Genomic DNA, 22,008 nt, shown 5'->3' with positions numbered 1-22,008 from the left:
TTGTGGTAACCAGAGATGCTAAGACTGGATTTGAAAAAGAATGATGGATTGATTACTAACATGATAGGGAAAAAAATGGGATGAAATTTAACTGTGGGTGGGAATAAAAGCGTAAAAATAGGACAAGCTCTCTTAGCAGCTATTCCTGAGGCTCTTGTCAAACTTGGTCAAAAATGCATTTCATCTAAGGAGGGGAAAAGCCCAGATCCATCCCTAAGTTCAGAAACAGCTTAACTACTACCTTCCAGAACATTCTTTTCTCAATAGGAGCAGAGATATCCCACAATCTCTAACCACCTCTTGTTGATGGTCTTAAATCTGAAGTGATAGATTTATTTATTATTTTATTTATTTATTTATTTATGAGAGACACAGAGGGAGAGGCAGAGACAGGGAGAGGGAGAAGGAGGCTTCATGCAGGGAGCCCGATTCGATCCTGGGACCCCGGGGTCACGCCCTGAGCCCACAGCAGACGCTCAATCACTGAGCCCCCAGGTGCCCTGAAGTGACAGATTTAGTCAGGAAAAAAACAACAGAATGTTAGACTGCCTTCTCTCTGGACTACAAGAACTTGATGAGCACTTTGAATATACTTTGGCTCAGGAAAAAAAAAATTATAGATTAAACTAATAACTCTTTACAATTAAGCAATTAGAGAAACCCAGAAACAAAAACATCTCTGTAGCCAGTCTAAACAAAGATATGTGTGGATATTGTAAGAAATAGGGACACTGGAAAAATGCTTGCTCTGGCTTAAATTTAAAAGACAGAATCTAAAATGATAAAGGACCAACTTTTTGTGACAGAATGACTTCTTTTTGAATAAGGAGCCCCTGTAGTTTGTCCAAAATTGCCCGTAAAACAAAAGGGAGAAATTTCCATGCAACTACAAAAACAAAAGCCAAGGATGTTCCTTTTGTTGTTGAAACCAGACCTACACATTCTACCATAAACCCACCTTCCCATCATCCCTTCCTTGGAGTAACCGAAACATTTCATTGGAAGAAATCTCAAATACTCCTATCACTAAGCAGCATGCTTTCTGCACAATAATTCCACTCTGGTGGATCCGTTGGAGTGAAATCTACTTCACAAATGGGGTGCCACTCAAACGTGAGCTGGGCAACCTCTTTCTGAGACTCCGTGGAAGAGATTATTTTATTTTGGTACAGATTCACTTCTCAGTATCAGAGCCGTTGCCTGGGACAGACTCACCTAGAACCTTCTATAACTTAAAAAATATTCTTCAAAAGTTCCTATGCTTGTACTGTCCAATTATCAGAGACCTTTCCTTCTATTTGTATATGAAGCATCCAAAGACAAGCTTTGAGGATTCTAACTCAGGAGCACAAAGGGCTTCAGTCACCCATCACTCATAGTAGCCTCTCTCTTTACCCTACAGCAAAAGTCTACCCACTTGTTTGCCTTCAGTGGCAACAGCTGCATAGTTAATTGAGGCTTCTACTGACTTAGTTTTAGGATCTCCTCTTAACATTATGACCCCTCATGTCACTCAGACCTTACTCTTGACTGAAAACACTCAACTCTTTTCTGCTTCTAGGCTGACCGCCTATGAAATCCTTCTCACTCATACAAATTTCTATCCATTGCTGTAGCCTCTAGACTCTCCTCCCCCCCCAACTTAATTTCTCTCCCAGAGGAGGAAAAAACCTAATGACTGTCATGCACTCATTCAGGAATTTTCTTTACCTCATTCTGATGTCTTTGAAACTCTTTGAAAACTGAGATTTAGAAATGCTTATGGACAGAGCCTATTAGGAAACGGAACAAGAGGCTGTCAAGTTCAGTGTGTGATTGTGACTCACTCAAATATTATCCTTTCCCAGGGGCCAAATCTGTATGAGTTGCTGACATTGTAGCACTTACGACAGCCTGCCAATTAGGTAGAGATAAGAGAGGAAATGTCTATACAGATAGCAAATATGCTTTTGGGATAGTTCATAATTTTGGTATGATTTGGAAGCAATGTGGCTTAACTGCATCTGGTATTTCAATTAAACATGGTAGTCACATAAAATTCCTATTAGATGCTTTGTTTTTCCAAAGGAATTGGCTGTGTTAAGTTTGGGGCCCATAGCAAAAAGCAGACTCAAGAAGCAAAAGGTAATGCTTTAGCAGATTACTATACTAAATGACTTGGTTTAACACCTTCAGGCTTTCCAACAAGTCTAAAAGTCAAAGCCAAAACTAACTCCTAACTATTGGCATTAGATCTTGAGTTAATTTTAGTATCAAGCATTTGGTTATTAAGAAGTGTATTGGAAAAGATTAAATTTTTTCTCCTCCCAGGTAGTTCTGGTGGCACCAAGATAGTCTCTTGGTCTGCCCAAAGATATTGAAATGGATTTTCTTAAAGCGTGTTACATGCTGTGACCCATGATTGAAAGGAAATTTTAAAAACTATCGTAAATAAGCATCGGTGGGGACACTTCAAAGAGATTTTGAAGGATATCTCTCGTGCATTTTCCATCTGTCAAATCTACTATCCTGAGGAAATTGTAAGGCTGGGCCAAAACTTTTCAGATTTTTGAAAGTCTATTTACAGATGTATTTCATTCAGTCACTCACCTCATGTGGTTATGAGTATGTACTTACTATTGTGTTTTCTATGTCTCAGTCTTCTAGAAGACTTTCATTGCCATTAAACAACTGCTTGATAGTAGCAAAGAAACTTTAAGTTTCTTTTTGCTACACAAAAACTTTTGTGTTTTCCACTTGGCAATACTCACCTATTTGGTGATAGAGGTACCAACTGAGACTTGTAAGACTATCTGAGGAACTTTAGTTCTTTATATATATATATAAAGGTTAATATAAGTTAATATATATTAATATATATATTAAGATTTTTATTTTTTTACTTGACAGAGCACAAGTAGATAGAGTGGCAGGTAGAGGGAGAGGAAGAAGCAGAGAGCCTGATGTGGGCTCAATCCCAGGACTCTGGGATCATGACCTGAGCTAAAGGCAGATACTTAACTGACTGAGCCACCCAGGAGCCCCCAGACTGCTGGATATTGATAGCTTCTATCCAAGATCTTCAGCTCAGGACCCTTGAACCCTAAGAGTAATTAATAATATACCTTTTCATCTCTTTCTCCTATTTTTTTTAAAGACTTATTTATTTATTCATGAGAGACACAGAGAGAGAGCAGCAGAGACACAGGTAGAAGGAGAAACAGGCTCCTCGCAGGGACCCCGATGCGGGACTCGATCCCAGGACCCCAGGATCACACCCTGAACCGAAGGCAGATGCTCAACTGCTAAGCCCCCAAGGGGTTCCTCTTTCTCCTATTTTTTGTAGCCATTTTTGAGATTCTTCAATTTTTATTTTATTTTATTATTTATGATAGTCACACAGAGAGAGAGAGAGAGAGGCAGAGACATAGGTAGAGGGAGAAGCAGGCTCCATGCACCAGGAGCCCGACGTGGGATTCAATCCAGGGTCTCCAGGATCACGCCCTGGGCCAAAGGCAGGCGCCAAACCGCTGCGCCACCCAGGGATCCCTATATTTGTCTCTTTGTTATTTACCTAGCCTGGGGAGGGAAGAGGAGTGATAAGAATATAGTAAGGAGGAATGATAAATCAGTGATAAAAGCCTACCATGGTCATTACCTACTTTACCCCACAGATCCACTTCCCACTCTTCATCCTACCTGGTGCCCTGGGTGGCTATCCATATGGACTATATGAACAATTTCCTTTCCCTCCATTCTTTCATTGGCTTTGGCCAGTAGAAGACATTGGCAAGAGATCTAGAGAACAGGAGGAAAATAAGAACAAAGTGTTTATTCCTTCGCCTTCCCAGCTGTGCTCTTTAACTAAAGGCCACGGCTTCTGTCAGATGGCCCTCTCCACACTGCTCACTTTTTTGGTTCCTGTAGCCACTTCCTCCCCCCATTTATTCTGGCTGGCTGTAGGGTGGTGATGGCTCCCTGTCCCCTCCTTTGTTGCTTTTCCTAAACTCTGCTCACATTGTTGTAAACAGTTCCTTTATGAAATCTTAAATTACTCAGTTTGGAAGTGCATTTGATTTCTGCCAGGATCCTGGCTGGTCCATTTCTGCAGAGTGAGGCTCAGAGCCCTGCTTTTAGGATTAGATCACATGGAAACAGTAAGCTCTAGAGGCAGGGACAGGCTTGTAGAGCTTCCTATGCACCAAAGCAGCTCGGTTATACCATGCCATGGTAGGATGAAATGAACCAGGAGGACAGGAAAAGGTAGCGAACCCCAGGCAGTCTGAGCTGGAATCTTGGCTTTGACTTTCCAGAGAGGCAGATGACATCACCTCGGTGCCTCACTTTCCTCACCCATAAAGTGGGATAATAATAGTAGTACCTGTGTCCTAAGACTGCAGTCAGGGTTAAATGAAATATACATGTGAGTTATACAAGACACATATACAAGACAGTTCTTGAGATTTTGTAATTAATCAATAAAAATAGCCATAATAATAATTATTAAAGACCAAATTTCAGGCAAGATACTGGTTGCTTCAGAGGATTTCTGCATGGACAGGTGAAATCAAAGACAAATGACTGTAATGAAGACTCAGACTCCATATTTTGATATTTGACTGCTGACAGCTGTTAAGTTTCAACTCTCCCTCTTCCCCATCTGTACCACATCTGGGCAAGCTGATCCCATCTAGGTCTGGGCACTCAGTGTTGTGGCACCAGTAAAACCACAAGCTTCTGCTGCATGGGGATTCACATCCTCAGCCTCAATCTCTCAACACAATTAAAAACCTACAACAGTCTCCTCCTTTCCTGGCTTTTTCATTTCAGACTTGCTTGAGAGGCCTTCCCTTCTCTCCAAGGCGTCTCAGTGATGTAAATGATAAGCCTTTTCCTACCTGTTTGGTATATGTGTGATGGCATCAGTATCAACATCCAAATCAAACCTTGGGTGGGGGTCCATTTGCCTCTGCAGGTGACATAACTGGCTTCTCTTCAAAACACTTTGGCACTAAAGCCACGGTTCCATCATTCTGTTTCTGATCTGCTTTAGGGCAAACTTTGAACTGACTGAACTTATGTTTCTTTCTATAGGTAATGGGCATCTCTAAAATAGAAAATAATTTGAATTGCAAAAAATAAATTTCCCTTTTTCCCCCAATTTCGAGTGGTAGACTGAGATTTGTATCCTCTGTATCAGGTTGCTCTGATGATCTAGTTGCCAAGCAAAGCACCATCTTGTCCAGCCTTAAAAGTCTGCCTCCAACCAGTCAAAGTAGAACAAGGGCTGTGAAAAAAGAAAGACCCCATAGTGCCTACAGTACTGTGCTGCTTTGCTTCCACTTCCTTCTCTTGACCTCCAAATTGACAACCACTGTCTGCTCATCTCTTATCATCTTTGCCAGGCCCTTCTGGTTAGTGAACACATCCATTCTTTCTTAGCCACCAGCAGTCTCCTTTTCCTCCTTCACGTCCGTTTCTCTTTTTTGGTAAGTTTGAGTTATGGAAGTATTGTGACGTACGCATGACCCCTCTAGATAGCCCTTTTCTGAATATGGTTTAACCCAGAAGATGTCCAAACTTCTGTGGATAGACATAAGAATCACTAAAGGAACTTTAAAAAAAAAATTGCAGATACTTGGAGCCTATCCCAGATCTGTGAAGTAATAATTTGCTTTGGGGACAGACAGGGATGGGAATATATAGGGTAGGAATCTATATGTTTAAAGAAGTTCCCTAGCTGATTCCAATGATGAATCAGATACAGAGCATATTGAACTGATTAATTTTGTGACACTGGATATTTTAACCCCTAGAATATCATGACACCAGAACATTTAACCCCAAGGATATTCTGATCCCATCATTTACTCTTTGCTGTGCCATCAGTAGGAGTGGTTGGTACAGAAAACACAGATTGATTGGAAATATGTTGAAGAATTAGCTTATCAATACAGACAAATTCCAGACAGCAGAATAACTTTGACATAGCTGAGGAAACTTTCATACAGCTTTCTCATGTATTGGCTAAAAACAGCAACAACAAACAAACCAAACTATCAACCTTTTATCTAATTCATACTAAGTATTACTGTTAGGAATGATCAGCACAAAAGAGAATGGTTCAAACTGCACATGGTAAAATTTGTTATAGATGAAAATCTGATGACAAATCATGTTTTGATGCTCACATTGAAATGTGTAAATATTGAATAGGGAAAAATTAGACTTGGCAAAAGTAATCAACACTAAATAAAACTGCCAACAGCTAAATTGGCACATGTTGAAACTTATTATTGCCTAAAACTTGAGGTAAGAATCCAATTTTTTTTTTTTTACTAAGTTTGGGTGTGAAGAATTTGACCTGAAACAATTGGATTTGGTACAAATAATGACCATAAAAGAACACATGCAATTGCAGAAACTATAATCAAGAAAAATTTGATATGAACAGCAAGGGGAAAAAAACACACATTGGATAACATTTTCATGTAAACCTTATGTGGAAAATAATTGATTCCAATGAAAAAATTTCAGTAAATTAAAAATGAAAAGGGGAAAAATTAGAAATGTCTTAACTGGAATAAAAATTTATCAAGGAATTAAAGTAGCTTAATAGAAATTAGCCCTAAAAATGTTTTCTTAATGAGAGAATATTCATCCATGTAAGCATAATTTTGATGTACAGTTTCCACTCCTAAACACAAGAGTCAAAAGATTCTCTGATCTGAAAGTGAACAGGATCTAAATAGATTGGTTAAAACAAAAGGCTCAAAATTCCCTGCACCCAATTATTTATTGTGAGTGTCAAGAAAGAAGTGATTAGGAAAAGTCTGGATCAGGGGGTAAACCCAAGGAGAGCAAGCATTCATGGGATCCCACAATGCAACCTCAGGTTTCTGGGCATCTAGATGGCAGATGAAGGTATAGCATGTACTTGATAAAAAAAGTACAGAAGATGGATCCTGTAAAATTTTTCCTATGCTTCTCTGTTCTTACCTAACTACTTGCTGGGGGAATTGAGCCATAAATCATCATTTTTGAAGTTGACAGAAATAGTCATCCTTCAAATATAAACCCCACTATAAAAACAAAAAGAAGAAAAATAAGTGTTGGGAAGGATGTGGAGAAATTAGAGCACTCTAACTCTACACTGACAAGAAGATTGTAAAATGGCCCAGCCATTTTGGAAACAGCCTGGTAGTTCCTCCAAAAACGATAACACACAGGTTACCATATGACCCAGCAATTTCATGTCTAAGTATATACTCCAGAAAAACAAAAACATCTGTTCACATACAGGCTGGTTCACAAATGTCTATAGCAGCATTATTTATGAGAAGCAAAAATGGAAACAATCCCAGTGTCTGTCACTTGATTAATGGATAAACAAATTTGTGGTATATCCATACAAAGGAATATTGTTAGGCAATAAGATGAAATAAAATACTGATACCTGCTACAATATGGGTGAAGCTTGAAAATATTGTGCTAAGTGAAAGAAGCCAGTCACAAAAGGCCAAATACTGTATGATTTCATTTATATTAAATGTCCAGAAAAGGCAAATATATAGAAACAGGAAGTAGGTTAGTAGTTGCTTAGAGCAGGAAGGGGCTAAAGAGGAAATGAGAAGGAAATGATAATGAGCACATGTTTCTTTTTTTATTTTTACTTTTTTAACAAAAGGATTTATTTATTTGAGAGAGACAGAGAGAGCAGAGAAGAGGGGCAGAGGGAGAGAAAGTTTCAAGCAGGCTCTGCACTGAGCATGGAGCCTGACATAGGGCTCCAAATCATGACCCCAAGATCATGACCTGAGCAGAAACCAAGTGTTGGATGATTAACCAGCTGTGCCATCCAGGTGCCCCTGAGCACATGTTTCTTTTGGGGATGATAAAAATGTTCCAAAATTGACCATGGTGTTGGGTGCACAACTCTGTTAATATACTGAAAATCACTTAAGCGTATATTTTAAATTAGTAAAGGGTGTTGTATGTAAATTATATCTCAGAAAAAGACTATTAAAAATGCAAATCTCCATGAATGAAGTCACATCCTAAAGCCTTGGGATATCAATCCTTATCTCTGGGTATGTCTCCTCCTCTGTATACTGGGAATGATAATAATAGCTGATAAAGATGTTGAGAGAATTAATGAAACAATGTGTGTGAGAACGCTTACACCTCATATGACATGCGTGGTAGAAACAGCTAAATGTCCAGCAAGAGCTGTGCTTTTCCTTCCATGGCATAGAACCAGCACAGGAAATAGTTGCCCAAGCAAAGATTATAATTTCCATAGTTCCTTGCATCCGTTTATACCATGATCTCATTCTGACCAATGGTATGCAGTGATGTGTGTGGTCAAGGTAGTTGACCAGCTGATATCTATTTCACCCTCTGTTCCCTCTCCTGCCTGGTTGCTGAGCAATTGATAAGGCATGGGAGGCCATAAGCTAGGAGATGCCTGGGTCCTTAAAAACCCTCTGTGGGGAACACCCACCCACCAGCTGCATATAACACATTGGACTGATACTCTCAGTGAAGAATATGGTTCTTTTTGGTTAAAATGTTTCAGTTACAGCAGCCAGTGTTTACCTTCACTAATATAAAACTTTAAATAGGCCGTCAACAAATTTCTGACAAAAATTAAGACATTTTTGTCATCTGTTAGTACCTTTGGAGTTTAAAAACGAAAGCCAGTAGAGCCTGAGGTGAGGAAAATATAGAACTCTGAAAAGTGAATGGATGGGAGAAGCATGTCACTGACTCAGTTCCCACCCCAAATCTTACTGTTTATTGCACCATTCATTGCTCAGCCTTCCTTAAGGGATTGGTGCACTTTATTGAATCTCATGGTCATGGAACAAGGGCCACTTTAATTCTGAGTTTCTGCACTATTTGCCAGCCCTAATCTCTACAGTGAGCCTATATCCTAAAGAAGGGAGGCAGACAATAAAAGTAAGTAAATCATATGATATATTGGATGGTGACTATTGCAACAAAGGACTGTGGGAACTGAGAAGAGGTGTTCATTTTAAATAAGATGCTCAAGAGATATATTATATGGAAGGTGACATCAGAGCAAAGTATCAAATACAGTGACATTAGAGCAAACCATGGTCCCAGATAGAGGGCCTAGTGGTATAAAGACCCTGAGATAGGAACACACCAGGTGTGTTCAAGGAACAGAGAGAAGTGCCATGTGGTGGGGAAGGGGAGGCAAGGGGAAGAATGATGGAAAAGAAGTCAGAGAAGTTAGGGGGCGGGACCAGATCATATGGAAGCCTGGGGACTGGACAAAGAACATAATGGGGGATCTGAAAGGGTTCAAGGCCACAGATAATTGGTTACTGTTACTGACTTTGGTAGTGAATGCCCGTACAATGCCCTAGAGACGAACCGGTTGTTTCACCTTAGTGTGTATCAGTTCAGGACCCAGACAGCAATCCCACAGGAGGAGCCAGCAAGAACTCAGTTGGTGAATGGGATCTGAGATGCTCCATCCCCCACCCCTGCCACAGTGACGTCACATCAGTGCTTGTGTACCACAAATGACATGTTCTGTAGGAGCAGGAGAAAAGGAGAAAGCTTTAAGGATGAGCATTTACCAGACACAATCTGGAAGAGACTGAATTTATAAGGATGAGAAAATAAAGATGCTATGTTTTCTTTGCACATCTTAGTTCTACTGGTTTAGCTTTGTGGTGTTCCACAGGTCCCTTAAGGTCTATTTGCTTTCCTTCAGTGTTGTTTCTTTCTGCTTCTCATACTCGTTAATTTTCATTGTTCTATCTTCAGGCTCACTGAGACTTTCTCTTTCCTGTTCAAATCTGCCTTGGAATCCCTCGAGTGACTTTCACTTCAGTTATTATACTTTTCAGCTCTAGAATTTTTTTTTTTTGTTTCTTTAAAAAATTTTTAAATTATTTATTTGAGAGCAAGAAGGAGAGAGGAGAGAGAGAGAGTGAGAGAGCACAAGCAAGGGAAGGAGAAGAGAGAGAGGCAGAAACAGCCTCCTCGCTGAGCAGGGAGCCCTATGACGGGCTGGATCCCGGGACCCTGGGGTCATGACCTAAGCTAAAGGCAGATGCTTGATGGACTGAGCCACCCACATGCCCCCTTTTTGTTTCTTTTTAGATTTTCTGTCAATTGACGTTTCCATTTTGTTCACATATCATTTTCTTGATTTTCTCCACATCTTATTTTAATTCTTTAAAGTCTTTGTCTAGGAGATCTGCTATTGAGTCTATAGGGAGAGTTTCTGCTGATTTATTAATTTACTTTTTCCTTTCAATGAGCCACACTCTCTTATTTTTTGTATGCTTTGTGCTTTTCTTTTTTCTTGTACATTGAACATAACATGGTAACTCTGGAAGTCAGAGCCTCACCTTTCCCCAGGGTTTACTGGTTTTTGTTATTCTCTTTGCTTTTTTCTTCCTGTGTTTGTTTTTGATTGTTGTAGGGTATCTCTATGCTGAGGAGCATCAGCCTAGGATGTAAACCTAAGGTGTTCTAAAGTCTTTTCTGAGGTTTTTCCTGAGCATATACAGTCAGTTTCTAATTTTCTTTAAATATCCGGTTGTTTGTGAATGCCTCAGTCTTTAATGTCTGGTTTCTGAAAGGGAAAAAAAGTGAAAATTGAAGGCTTGGTTCTTTAAATCCCCCCAAATTCCCTTCAGCTGACAGGGGAGGGGCTTGCAACCATGTGGGGGAGGTGCAACAACGATGGCTGCCCACCTCTTTGCACCTCTGTGATCAGAATCAGCAATCCATGAGCAGAGCTCAGATTTTTTTTTTAATTTTATTTATTTATTAATGAGAGACACAGAGCACGAGAGAGAGAGGCAGAGACACATGCAGAGGGAGAAGCAGGCTCCCTGTGGGGAGCCCAACAAGGGCCTCAATCCTGGGTCTCCAGGATCACACCCTGGGCTGAAGGTGGTGCTAAACTGCTCAGCCACCCAGGCTGCCCCAGAGCTCAGATTTCCAGTGTTTAGAAGAAAGCATCCTTTTTGCCTAGCCTGGCTCTCACAAACTATGTGCAGACTGCTCCAGAAACATGGGGCAGAGCTGCCTGCCATAGGACTGAGAGTGAAGGAGGTTAGTTACCACTCTGCTAAGAACTGAGATTTACTAAAATTAACTGCAATCTACCATCCAAGTCTTCCCTTAGAAATTGCAAGCCTTCGAAAACAGACTCCAGACTTCCAAAATAGTTACATCACAGAGATTCCACCAATGTCATTGTTATCTGGGTGGAGAGGGAGATCCCTGGGGCCTTCTACTCAGCCATCTTTCCAGAGTCCTCTACTAGTGAAGAGAATCTTATGTGTTGAATAACATGTTAAATCTTATGTGTCCTTTTAGTCAGGGTTCTTGAGAGGAGCACAACCAATAGGATGTGTATATGAAGAGATTTATCATAAGGAATTGGCTCCAGGGATTATGGAGGCTGGGAAGTTTCAAGGTCTGTAGGGTGAGCTGGTGAGGGTGGAGACTACGAGAGAAAATGGATGGTATAGCTCCAGGCTGAAGACTGGTTAACTCAAAACTCAGGAAAAGCCAATGTTTCAGTTCAAATTCAAAGGCAGGAAAAAGCCAAGGAACCCGTGTGAAGGCCTCCAGGCAGGAAGAATCCTTTCTTACTTGGTGGAGAGGCAGATATTTTGTTCTATTCAGGCTGTCAACTGATTGGGTGAGGCCCACTCACATTATGGAGAGCAATCTGCTTTATTCGTCTACCAACTTAAATGTTAATCTCATCCCAAACCCCGCCCCCCCGAAACAACAAATAATATTTGACCAAATATCTGGGTATCCTATGGCCCAGAGAAGTTGACACATAAAATTAGTCATCATACTTCTAATACAGAAATTATATCTGGAAATAACTAGATATTATAGTCCCTTTAGGGCAGGTTGATAAAAACCTAGGGGCTGCATCTTCTCAGTGTGTTATTCTAATATCTGTTGAATATCCTGAATGTACTATAATCCCAGTCCTGGACAAGAAAAGGCAGTTTATGATTTTGGTGATGATGATGATGAAGTGTAAGTCATTTAAACACTTGACAGTTATATTTATGGAGCGAGACATTTCCTTTAATGCCATTTTATAGGCAAGAGGGAAAAATCTGCAAACATATTTTGGATTACATACAAATTTGTCAGGGTCTTAAGTTACTCCATGTTTAGAGTACAGGAGTACTTTACGTTAACTTGGAACATTCACACTTTATATAAGCAGGGCTTGGGGAAGGTTCAAAATACCTGGAAAACAGACTTTGTATAAAGATGTTCATATTGGAATGATGAGCATTTCACAATTTCTCCAGGGAGGAGTTTAGCAGACAAGGCTGATTCAAAGGCAGCCTTTGACATAGTGAAATTTCTTCAGACTCTGGACCTTACTGTTGCATGGGACAGTAAAATCAAGAGTAGATGGCATCTCATACTCTCACTACCTCATTTAAAACTCAAGCACTTCTTTCCATGCCAGATTGGGTAACAGAGCCTGGATTTGAGAGGGGAACTGTAGATAGAACGTTAATCAAATTTGCTTTGAGGAGAGCTACTCACATGGAGCACGGAACATCTGGGAACTTGTCATGGGCCACTCCGGTTGGTAATTAAGGGCCAAGTGATTGTGACATTAGTATTTTGGCAACTGCTCTGTCTCCCTTTTCTCCTAATCCCAGTCACAGAATCATATCTTGGAGTTGGAAGCATATTTGGATTGGATTGCTTCTTTGTCCCTTCCAATTCATAATCTGAGGGCTCATTAGGTCTGGCTGGGCCACATATCTCACCAGGCAGGAGAGAGCTGATTTCAAAATGCTATGAGTGCATGTTTTTGGAGATCTTCCTAATTGATCTTTAGAGCAGAGCAGTCCTCTTTTATTGGTCACACATATGCCATTGGTGCAAGTGGTTTCATCTTTCTTTTACAAGTGTCATTTAAAAATGCAGATGACTCACTCGTTTCATTTATTTCTTCATTTGAGAAATATTTATTGGTAATTAGGCACTGGGACAGGTATTGGAGATAAAGGTGGTCCAAAACAGGGAAGGACCCCGTCCTTATGGAGCTTGTACTTTAGTGATTTTATTAGTAATTTTCATAATAGTTTAATTATTCTTTAGATCTTTCATACCAATATACTTTATCAACAAAAAGAAAAAAATAAAAGAAATAAAGTTTAAAATGCCTTGTCTGTTATTCTCTTTTGGCTTCTTCTATTTTAACAAATTCCTTTTATATCATTGTCTTATTCCTATCTCTTTACCTTAATTTTAACCATGATGTATATTTTGCATTAACTTTTCATGTGCGAATGATCTTAGCAGACTCTTCCCCATGTATGCTACATCACAAGCATTTTCCCTATCACTATCTGCAAAATTATAATTTCTGTAAATGCAGATAGCTTGCCGTATGATTTGTTTAATTATTCCTTTATTTAGGCGCATTTAGTTGTATATTATTTACTAATATATAACATTGTAGTAGTTTTTTTCTTCTTTGCTTGAACTTTACCTTAGAAACAAAGAGCTGAAATTCTATAAATTGGAGTGATGAGATGCTTTTCTTCTTTATTGAACAAGATGAGAAATAGATGACATACTTTCGGGCCAACTCAGTTTATCTTAGAATTCCATATGACTGGAAGAACCAGTGGAAAGCACAAAAACAAACAACATTTTGTCACTAGATGCATGATACAAAGATATCTTTATTTTCTTTTTATTAAAAAGAAAAAAGAAAATAGAGGGACTTACTTCTATGTATACACATTCACAGGATTGTATACACATGAGAAAAGAGACTTTGAAACCACTGACAGGGTTTTAAAATGTATTTTTCTAGGCTTATACTACACTTAAGTTATTACATTTTTATGTTAGCCTACTGAATTCTGAAGTGTGGGATCATAATCAAAATGACCATAATCTCTTGTAATATAGAATGAATTATTTTTGCCCATTCTTATGATGGATCCATCATTGATAACATTTCTTCCCTCATCAACCATAGATTGCGTCTTGTCTTCTTGTAAAGATAAGCGTGGGCTTACTGGAGGGAATGTCTGTGCCATCTTACTTTCCTTGGTTTGATTTTCCAAAGGGTCATGGATGGGCAGGAGGGGACTGATGTTCCTACTGGGAGTCCTCATGTGGCTTTCATGGGAATGTCTCTAAAGAAGGACAAGTCGGATCTAATAAAGAGCAGGATACAGTAAAGCAGTTAAGTCAAGTCTTGCATGCTTCTTCTGAATTTCAATTATTCCGGGCAGTCTAGTAGATTCTGAATTACCAGCAGCTGCGCACTTGCTCACTTTCTTGTCTGCCGCAGCTGCCACCAGCTGTTCTCGCTTTCTTACCCCATATCCAGATGCAAACAGCTGTTCTCTCTTTCTTTGCAATTGTCAACAGTGGCTCATTTTGCCCCAAACACATGGACACCTGCAGCAATAGGAATTCTATTTTTCAGTTGTGGCCAAATATTGGACAGCTTTAGGAAGGTTGAATGGAGGAAGGGAAAAAGAAGGAATGAGAAGTGCTTCGATGCAGAAAGAGCCTGTGGTTTGGAGACTGAAAGGTAGATGGGGTACTTCTGGTTGTTTTCATGGTCTGGGTAAGATAGTGACAACAGATACCCATACTTCTTCCTTACTGTGACATTCATTTTGGAAAGCAAAGAGTTGTTACTAACAAGTAAATCCCAAGAAATGAGCACCAATGAAGAAATTATAGTGGTGCTTTAGGGCTTGGTCTTCATTTACTTATTTAAGAAGTATTGATGGACACTTCTGTTGAGCGCTTGTGTAGGCATACAGTAGGTGCCAAATAAATGGGTATGCACTTATGAATACACACATATTTATCAGTCTAGTCTCAATGATATAAAAAGAGAACATTTTATTTTATTTTTTCCAGAAGAGAACATTTTAAATGATTTTTTTTTTCTGTTGGATTCGGCCTCTCCTCTACCCATGCCCCACCCCATCATTGGGATTGGGGATTTGGGGATTATCTCTTTGACCAAGAAATACTCCCGGTTCTCACATCTCTCTCTTGTTGCAGGGACTAGAGAGAAGAAAGTAGAAATGGAGAGGAAGGGTATTCACATTGAGCATTTAATGTGTCCCCAGTACTGGGCATCATCCTTTATATAGGTCATTTCATTTCATATTCAAAAAACTTAGGAAATTGGCATGATCATCCCCGTAGAGCTGATAAGGAAACTGGATTTGGAAGCGTGAAGCTTCTAAGGCCACACAGCCAGGAAATGACAGAGCCTGGACAGACCCTTCCACTCCAGAGCACGAGCTCTTTTCACTACAGCCTGCTTCCTTCCATGTTTCTCCTTTCTGCTGTCCCGAGAATACTAAGGTGAATAGTAGAGAATACTGATAGTGATAATTGGGTTCGAGGCTGTGATTGCAGAAGTAGGGGCCTAATCCATCCAAAGGCTCCATCTTCAACTGGAAATTGGTCCAAACTTCATTCACCATTTTAAGCTGCAGAGCACTTCCAAAGGCTGGAATAAACGATGAGATACTGAGGAGTCATAGATAAAGTTGTTATCACAAAAATGATCTCTACCTCTCCAGGATATTTTCTGTTAACAGTGGGTTTTGGAAGAGCATTTGACCAAAGAGGGGGAGGACCCTCATTTTACATCCTAACTCCATCCATTAGTATCCCAACAATGTGAATGATTACCCTTTGGGATATTGAGTGGGAAAAACTGGCTGAGGTTCTAAGGCAACTTCCTCTGGTTTAGGAAGCCATTAGGAAAAGCTCCTTATTCTTGTAAAAATTTTCCTGAACTTTCAGGGCCAGTTTCTGCAGCTGGCCAAGAGTCAGCCTCAGTTAGAATCCTGCCAAATTGGGCATCAACAGCTCATTTGGCTTGGAAAAAAAAAAAAAAGAAATGAGAAACAACTGACGTTTGTATACTTGAAATTATGAGCTGTTTCTCTAACAAAGAGACCAAACACTTTCGGCTTGTTTTACAGTAAACATACACATTGAACAATCTAGTTGGTTAGCAGCTGGCTGTGCATATGTAGGACATATGTGAACACATATGGATGCATAAACTCACATATGTTCACTTAAAAGGACACTGTCAAGCCATTTTATGACTTTTTTTGTTCTCTGGGCTCCGTTGTTTATAAAATCTTCTTAGAAGCTTAAAAATACAATTTCTTTCCCTACTGATTTTTGTTCTTTAAAAAAAAAGACAAGTATTTTGAATGACACTCAAATAAATGGGACTGGTTCTATTTAATCCCAAGTCCTACTTAAACATATACAACAATACAGTGTCCAATGAGCAGCAGAGCACTAACAGTGAGAGTTCCTGATGAAGAAAAAAATAATGAATCTTCTGTAGACATTCCAGAATTGAATGGAACTCACAAGATTATTTTCTGGCACCCCAGTGCTTTTATGTATGCATGTATGGATGTATTTTCAAAATATGAAATGCTTTACAAATTTGCATATCATCCTTGTGCGGAGGCCATGCTAATCTTCTCTGTATTGTTCTAATTCTAGTATGTGCTGCTGAACAGAGCACCCAAGTGCTTTTAGTGTATGATATCAAATATAAATAATAGTGACCATGATAAAACCTATTTTTCCCTATTATTTTAGCAATATTTTCTAGCTTCTTTACTAAGCAAAAATCCCTTCAAAATATCTTTGCTTGGGGCAAAGGCTGTGAAGAATCAGATCAAAATGGCTAAAACACCTGGAAAGATGCTCAAAATCACAACTAGTTGGGAAAGCAAAAGTTAATTAATGTTGTCACTTTATATCCATCCAGTTGATAGGAGAAAGAAGCAACAATACACATTGCTAGCGGACGTGAGGAAAAGGGTACGGTCATTCTTATTTTGCTGGTGGAAATGGGGATTTTAAAGAGCTTTTTGGGGATGCAAATCTAGCAACATTTTTCTTAAAATTGAAAGTATATACTTACCCTTCAATCTAGCATTGCCCTGTTGGAAATTTAACTCATGGAGACAGGAGCACTACTACATGGGTTATAAACACAGGGTTTCTACAGCAGCATTGTTTGTTGTAGCGAAACAACAACATAAAATTGAAACCAAGTGAATACTCTTTAATAGGAAACTGTTGTTGAATAAATTAATGTATGTCTATACCATGGGATATTACATAACTACCTCTGCAAAAAGTGAATTGGAGCAATACTGGTTGCTTAGAGGGATTGCCACAGATAAAGTGGAGGGAGAATAGCCAGATGCGTAGAGGAGTATAGTTTATGAGTCCATTTTCTAAACCCTTGATCAAGAAAACTTTTATAGGTATACATTTATCTCTCTCTGTATCTCTTTTGTCTATACACACATTTGTATGAGGTTATATGGTGATGGAAACAAATGTGGATGGATACATAACAGGGTTGTTCAGATGGGCTGTTCAGAAGGGGCAGGAGGAATTATGGTGGTGGTAGGTGAGGAAAAGCAACGAAGAAGGAAAAGGCTAACATAAGAAAAGTGTGGTATGAAAGAGGTGGTCACATTTATGCAAATTATATGTTTATGCATATAAAGGAATTTTTGAAATAATAAGAGATCATTCAAATAAATATTCTAGTTTTTAGGATTTCCATAGATTGAGATAAAGGAGGATGTGAAAGTTCTGGAAGAAGTCAGATCATCATGGAAAACATCGAACATGAGGGTTGGCTAACGACCTGTCATGGGTCCAAGGTTTCCAGTTTAACATCAAAATAGCAGGTTGCGTTTCAATCATTTCAGGGTACTGGTGCCACCAAGTGGTGTCTGGAGCAATTGTTGGTGGCATTTTATTACCCTACCAGGGAAGGAAACTCTTGGCCTACCTCTATGCCCTGCTCAGTGGCAAGTGGTCTGGGGAGGGCTCCCGCTCTCCTTGGAATGAAGCGCGCCCCTGGGAGCCTGGCACTGACACGAGCGGTAAGTATGAGAACAGATAGGAAGCAAATAGCTTTTGCCCTTAAATCAGAGCTCTGTTGGGGTTTCCTATTATCAAGTGCTCTCCTATGCCTGACGTTTACCTGTCAAGTCCCTTGGGATGTCTTTAGTATTTTCGAATACTTGGGCTGGTATTACAACCTGTCTGACTTCGTTAGTGGCCTGGTTTCTCATACAGGTCTTCCCTTTTTATTGCCACCACCCTAGTTTGGCCTCTGGTTATTTCTTTCCGAGTGCCATAAGAACGTTTTCTTGGGCTGTCCTATTCCCAATCTCTTTGGGGCCCATTCTTAACACCCCCCTTGGGTGTTAAGCTTATGGTCCTTTCCAAAGCCTTCGCTCGTTCCTCGCTGCCCACCATCAAATTCTGACATCAGAGTACAAGCTTTTAATAGGGTGACAGTATGTCTCAGTTTGCCTGGGATGGTCCCGGGTTACTTCTGTTGTCCCGATGTAATTATTGTGACTTTATTCACTCTCAGAAGTGCTCTGGCTTGGACAATCCATTATATAGACATTCTAGCTCTTGACCACGTGGTTCTCCTGCCACGTGGATAAGTTACCTATGAGAAGTTACCTATGAGAAGGACATGTGATAAGTTACCTATGAGAAGTTACCTATGAGAAGGACCTATAAGTTACCTATGAGAAGGACATGTGAAGTTTGTGGCAGATGGAGGAATTACATCCGAGAGTGTACCTTTTTTCTTCAAATATCGGAAAGCTAGATATAAATTATTTGGTATTTACTACCTTATTTAAAATGTATCTTCTCTGTCATTTCAATGACAAATAGAATTTTTTGTTTGTTTGTTTGCACTCTAGGGAGAAAATCTACCTTCGTAGTCATCATGTAGCTCTTTGGGTTTTTCACAGACGAGAGTGGACCCGTTTGGGGCCTGGTGAGTGCCACGTTCATCGTTTGTTACCCAATGGGAAGGATATTCAGCTAAATAATGATACAGAAATTCTAAAAATTTTGAGGAGGTAGAAGCACCAATTCTGTGAACTCCTTCAGCACAAGAGGTCATAGCTTAGTTATCCACCAGTTAGCAGAGTGCTTGAGCATTAACGCTCTTAGGACTTGCTCAAAAGTCTGAAATGAGGGCACTGCATCCCAGTTGAGGTATCTTCTACTTCTGCTTGCTGCATTTTGGGTGTAGTAACAGGTTGAATAGGAACTGGTTAAGGAAGTGCTTTGCCCCAAGCTCACCATCACTAGGAACCTGCTGTGAGTTTTTTCTGCAGAAGGACAGATTTTGAGCTCAGCCACCCATTTTCTCTTACCCAGTCCTTTTCACAGCCAGTTGCTTACATTTTTTTTTAACTAAAACAGTTGACAATTTTATTTTCACATTTTACAATACAAATGAAAATTGCCTTTTTTTTTTTTTTTTGGTCCCATTACTCCCCTGCAAAAACTATTCTTTCTTTGATAGGAAGGGGAAGCAAGTCTTCCTTGTCATGCTGTTAGAAAACACCCAGAGTCACAGCGCCATGATCTCCTGGTGAAGTAGAACAAGTAATATAAAATGAATATAAAGAGGTTCCTGTCTCTGCTTATCTGTCTGGTCGAGTCATTCCTGGCTGAGTGGGCACCATTATGGGACGGGCAGGAGGTCTCATCATTGGGGGCCCAGGCATCATTGGCATGTGGCCTCCCATAGGTGGCCTCATTTCAGGAGGATGTCCCACTGGCATCATCTCAGGAGGTGGAGGGCTCATCATTGAGCCTCCCGTATGGGGGGGGGGGCTGGCATAATACCAGGGCGAGGAGGACCCAGGAGACTGGAGGGAGGTGGGGTCATTGCCCCTGCAAGAAGGGGAGCAGAGAATGGAGTAAGAGGTACCTTTCCCTGTTGAAATGCTGTGATTGTTTTGTCGATCGGGCTCTGAGCCTGCTCTTCCATCCATTTCTGATAGTAGTCTTTCACATTCTCTTTGTGTCTTTTCTACCACTGCAGTGTCTTTCTCACAGATGGAGAGTTAGGGGTGAGGTATGTGTCGCAGTCGTCACAATAAAATTTAGGCATGTTGCTCTCTGCCTACATTTTTAAGACAACTAGAGTGTGTGGTCTTGAAAAAGATTTTGTGTGGGAACTAGACCCATAACAGGCTTGGAGCGGTGACCTACTTAGCACCAGGGACTCGCCCAATGACTAATTAATAGTCATTTAACGACCATCTACCTCCAGTCACATGTAACACTTTTTCCTCATGGTCTTGATTTGAGCCAATCTGAAGTCCAGGAAGCTGGAGATCAATTTAAGCTAATTTTTAACGAGCTGAGAGTCATGCATTCATCATCATCATCCCCTTATCTCCCATATGCCCCGCCAGGTTCTGAAGATACGATGAAGGGCCGGCATGACTTCCGGGAGGGGAACTTTTCTAGCAGACACACATGTACCCAAATCCTCACATGCTCACACACGCTCACACGCACACACGCACACAACATACACACACAGGGCAATTTGAGCTTGTCATGCTAATGGACAATGAGAGACCACCCTCTTCATCTTCTTTTCTAAGGTAGCTTATTTTAGGATACTTTTTTCCTGATTACACCATCAGGAGCACAATCAGGCTTTAGACGTGATGACACATCTACAGATATTTGCCGCTCTGTCATCTGTTGGCTTTCCTTGTATATTTCTTCTTCCCCCCCAACCCCCCGAGGATGTGTTTAATGGATCTGCATAGTTTAGATACAAGGGCAAAGTTCTACATCTCACGTTTGTAAAGATGCCCCAGACTGAATTCTTCAGGTCAGGGACTGTATATTATTTGATATAGAGACTCTGCACCTGACTGCCTGTGTTTGAATCCCGGCTCTGCCATTTAATAGGTTTGTGACCTTGGACAAATGATGTTAACCTCTCTGTGCCTCAAATGACTTCTCTGTATGATCTACCTCTTGGCTTTTACTTCTCTTTTTTTTAAGGCAGCTTTATTGAAATCTAATTCACATCATAAAATTCACCCATTTAATGTATACAAGTCAGTATTTCCTAGTGTGTTTACAGTTGGCGAAACCATTCCCACGATTTAATTTTCGAGCATCTCATTGCCCCCTAAAGAAACACTGCGCCCATAAACAATCACTCCCCACTCCAGCCTACCAGTTTTTGTGAGTATTAAGTCAATTATTATGTGAAAAGCACGCAGAATATTGTCTGGCACCTAGTAAGTGCCATGTGAACGATGGCCGTCATATTCCTATCATTATCAGCAATATCATTACTATTCTGCGCCCACAGTTAGTACAGTGCCTGAGACTTACTGGTTTCTTACTGAATTAATGAAGCAGTGAGAGATAGTGGGAGACACCATTATTTCTTAAGCATTCTAAATGACGATGAGAAAAATGCCCTATAATTATGTACAGACATAATCAAAGGCACCACAGAATCCGTGTTAGAGCCCAATACTTGCATGAAGAAAGGTATTTTATTGATTTATTTTAATGATTTTATTTATTTATTTGACAAAGAGAGAGAGAGAGCACAAGTAGGCAGAGGGGCAGGCAGAGGGAGACAGAGAAGCAGATTGCCCACTGCCCAGGAAGCCTGATGCAGGGCTCCATCCCAGGACCTCGGGATCATGACCTGAGCTGAAGGCAGACGCTTAACCAACTGAGCCACCCAGGTGCCGCAAGGAAAGATACTTTAAAATGGGCTTTTTTTTTTTTTTTATAATAGCTTGACAGGGTGGTGTTGATGATTAAAGAAACTTAGTCCCAAGTTCTGAATGCTGATAAGTGGACTCATGACCCAAGAGAAGCCACAGATGCTGAGCCTCTTTATAGTTAACCTATAAAATGAAATTGGATTGACTAAATCATTTCTAAATTTACTTCTGTTTCTAACATCCTGTGATATTGTCTGCCAATAAGTGTCATGAGGATTCTATATATCACTTGTAGCCTAGATGCCAAACCATATGACATTCATTTTATGGTCTTATTTGTTACTGCTCCACAGTGTCTTGCATTCCCAAAGAGAACATAAGCATGGATCTTCTCCATCCC

At 40.1% G+C, this 22,008-nt stretch overlaps 1 non-coding gene and 1 pseudogene across 1 annotated transcript; both read right to left on the bottom strand.

The window, feature by feature from the left end:
• Window positions 1-16,465: 16,465 nt before the first annotated feature.
• On the bottom strand, window positions 16,466-16,568 carry LOC119873814. Its single transcript, XR_005366315.1, has one exon. It is a non-coding gene; the product is annotated as a U6 spliceosomal RNA (small nuclear RNA).
• Window positions 16,569-19,417: 2,849 nt separating this feature from the next.
• On the bottom strand, window positions 19,418-20,008 carry LOC100684550 (annotated as a pseudogene).
• Between the last annotated feature and the right edge of the window lie 2,000 nt (window positions 20,009-22,008).

Source organism: Canis lupus, chromosome 10, assembly GCF_011100685.1.
Source record: "Canis lupus familiaris isolate Mischka breed German Shepherd chromosome 10, alternate assembly UU_Cfam_GSD_1.0, whole genome shotgun sequence".
Lineage (NCBI taxonomy): Eukaryota > Metazoa > Chordata > Mammalia > Carnivora > Canidae > Canis > Canis lupus.
Note: the sequence above shows the minus strand (reverse complement) of the source record. Positions and strands in the feature narration are given on the sequence as shown.